Raw genomic sequence first — 2676 nt, forward strand, 5'->3', positions numbered from 1 at the left:
TCTCTTCTTCTTCTTCTTCTTCTTCTTTCTCTCTCTCTCTCTCTCTCTCTCTCTCTCTCTCTCTCTCTCTCTCTCTCTCTCTCTCTCTCTCTCTTTCTTTCTCTCCTCCCCCCTCCCCCTGTTATCTGTTCCGTCTCTTGCTCACTGAACCTTCTAATGTACTAACGCCTCTTCATGATATCTCATATTAAATCTAAGCTCCGTCTATCTCTATGTTATTCGCAGAGCCACCGACGGAGCCCTCTCAGTCTGTGCCCATCGGCTGGGACGACCCGACCGGCAGGTTCGAGCGCGAGCGCATGGCCGAGCAGCTAGCGCGCGCCTGCACCCCGACCCAGGAGGAGGAGGGTGACGACAACGACGCCACGCGGGGAGAGGGGGAGGGTGACGACGACGATGGCGACGTCACGCGGGGAGAGGGGGAGGATGCCCCCGACCGGGAGGAGGCGGGAGAGGGAGATACCATCGCGCAGGAGGAGGGTGACGACGACGCCGCCACGCGGGGAGAGGGGGAGGATGCCCCCGACCGGGAGGAGGCGGGAGAGGGAGATACCATCTCGCAGGAGGAGGGTGACAACGACGTCGCCACGCAGGTCGAACAGGCGCTCGCGCAGGGAGAGGAAGGTTGCCTAGAGGTAGGCATGTTGGTTTTGTTGCTGGTAATGAGAGCGTGGTGATGAGTGGGAAGCAGGTGGGGGTGGGGGGGGGATGACTGATGGGGTGACAGGAAGACCCAGTGGGAAAGGGAGAAAACCCCTCCCCAAGGGAGAAAAACCCCTCCCCAAGGGAGAAAAACCTCTCCCCAGGGGAGAAAAACCAGGCGATTGGTTTAGGACCGAAGGGTTGGAAGGACCAAGGGGGCCAGGCAGGAAGAGGAATGGCGATGAGGAAAGAATCGAGAAGGTGAGGGGGAAGACTGAGGGCAGAGCAGAGCAGCCACGTGTGGGAAGTTGGTGGGAAGGAGGAGCGTAGTGGAGGTGAAGTGAAATGACAGGTGAGGGTTATCGGTTTGAGTTCTTACACTCAAGGTTGCTTGCAGTGTTTGGTTTAATGTTTCTCTTCCCTCTTTCTCGTTGTCTTTGTAAGTGATCAGTGAAATTCACGAGGTAATTTAAATTCAATTATCTCATTGCTTTTACAGCAGGTAGATGACGATGATAACGACGTGATGCCAACACCAACAGCTCCATCTATAGGTATATATATATATGTTCGTTAAAACATGGTTGCATGGATGAATTAATGGATATAGCATATCATTTATCTTTTCATCTTTCACCTAAACACCCCTCCATTTTCCTGTTCTTCCAGCTTTTCCTTTTACAAAGGCCAGCACTCACTCGGTTGAGATAGAGCCGTTCGATGAGGTTGCATCGCCATCTAGCAGGAGCAAAAAGAAGTTCCTCTTCTCAGGACTTAGTACAGCGGTAAGAACGAGCAAAACCATATTACGGCTGCACTACTTTACGTGGTAGTAGTTATTGTAGCATTACTCTGCATGGCACTACTTTATGTAGAACAACTGTACATGTCCCTACTTCACACGCCATTACCTTACAAGGGACTATGTTACGTGGCACTACCTTACACAGGACTATGTTATGTTGCACTACCTTACACAGGACTCTGTTACGTGGCACTACCTTACAAGGGACTATGGTACGTGGCACTACCTTACAAGGGACTATGTTATGTGGCACTACCTTACACAGGACTATGTTATGCTTAACGCTGCGTTGGTTTGGTTTTGTAGGAGAGAGATGACTATGGCGGACTGGTGGAGCAGCTAGGTGGCACTGTGTCTGACTCACAGAACTTCGATGCATCTTGCACCCATCTAGTTGTCGGTTAGTAGACCACGCGTGCGTGCATGCGTGAGTGCGTGCATGCGTGCGTGCGTGAGTGTGTGCGTGCGTGCGTGCGTGCGTGCGTGCGTGTGGGTGCGTGCGTGCGTGCGTGCGTGCGTGCGTGCGTGCGTGCGTGAGTGTGTACGTGCATGCGTGAGGTGCGTGTGCATGTGCAAGAGCAACTTGGAGCATGCATTTCAGCTTACACTTGTTCTGTGTGTATGCGTGGTTCCATGTTTGCAAATGCCTATAGGTGAAATTGTATAATATGTGTGCTTAGTACATTTGCGTACGTGCATGCGTGCACGCGTGTGTGTATGTGTGCGTGTGTGTATATATACGTATGTTAGGCCATCTCATCACATCGATCATGTCATATGCTTCCATTGCTCTGTTTCTTAGCAGCTCAAGCTTTTATGCGAGTGTCAAAATTGGATGCAATCACAGGAAAGCGAAATCTATGCGATTATAGGTGATTGCAGTAGGCTCGTGTTCCACTGCAGCGTGCGATACATAGTTTCAATGAAAGTGTCAATGACACTGTAGCTCACCACAAAAACGGACACAAATGAGTGAGTAAGAAGAAGTCAGTTTTAATTGAGCAACCATCGACGTACATTATAGAAACGATTGCCATCTGTATATCGCAATAATAATTTATAAACCAAAAATAAATCACAATTTGTGACAGTAGATGGCGCTATACCTGCTTTGTAGCAACGGCGTTTGAAATAAATAGGTTATGCTGCGTTTCGACATGTTTTGTAAAACTTTACCCTAATATAGACGTTTTATCGGCAAGGTAGAGAGGAAATACCAATTTTGCATT

At 49.7% G+C, this 2676-nt stretch overlaps 1 protein-coding gene across 1 annotated transcript in view; it reads left to right on the forward strand.

Annotated features, from left to right (window-relative positions):
- Nucleotides 1-2676, forward strand: part of LOC106809078 (DNA topoisomerase 2-binding protein 1-like) — a 46273-nt gene that overhangs the window by 42595 nt on the left and 1002 nt on the right. The gene's annotated exons all lie outside the window — the stretch shown is intronic.

Source organism: Priapulus caudatus, unplaced genomic scaffold (genome assembly GCF_000485595.1).
Source record: "Priapulus caudatus unplaced genomic scaffold, Priapulus_caudatus-5.0.1 Scaffold326, whole genome shotgun sequence".
NCBI classification, from domain to species: Eukaryota; Metazoa; Priapulida; class Priapulimorpha; order Priapulimorphida; family Priapulidae; genus Priapulus; species Priapulus caudatus.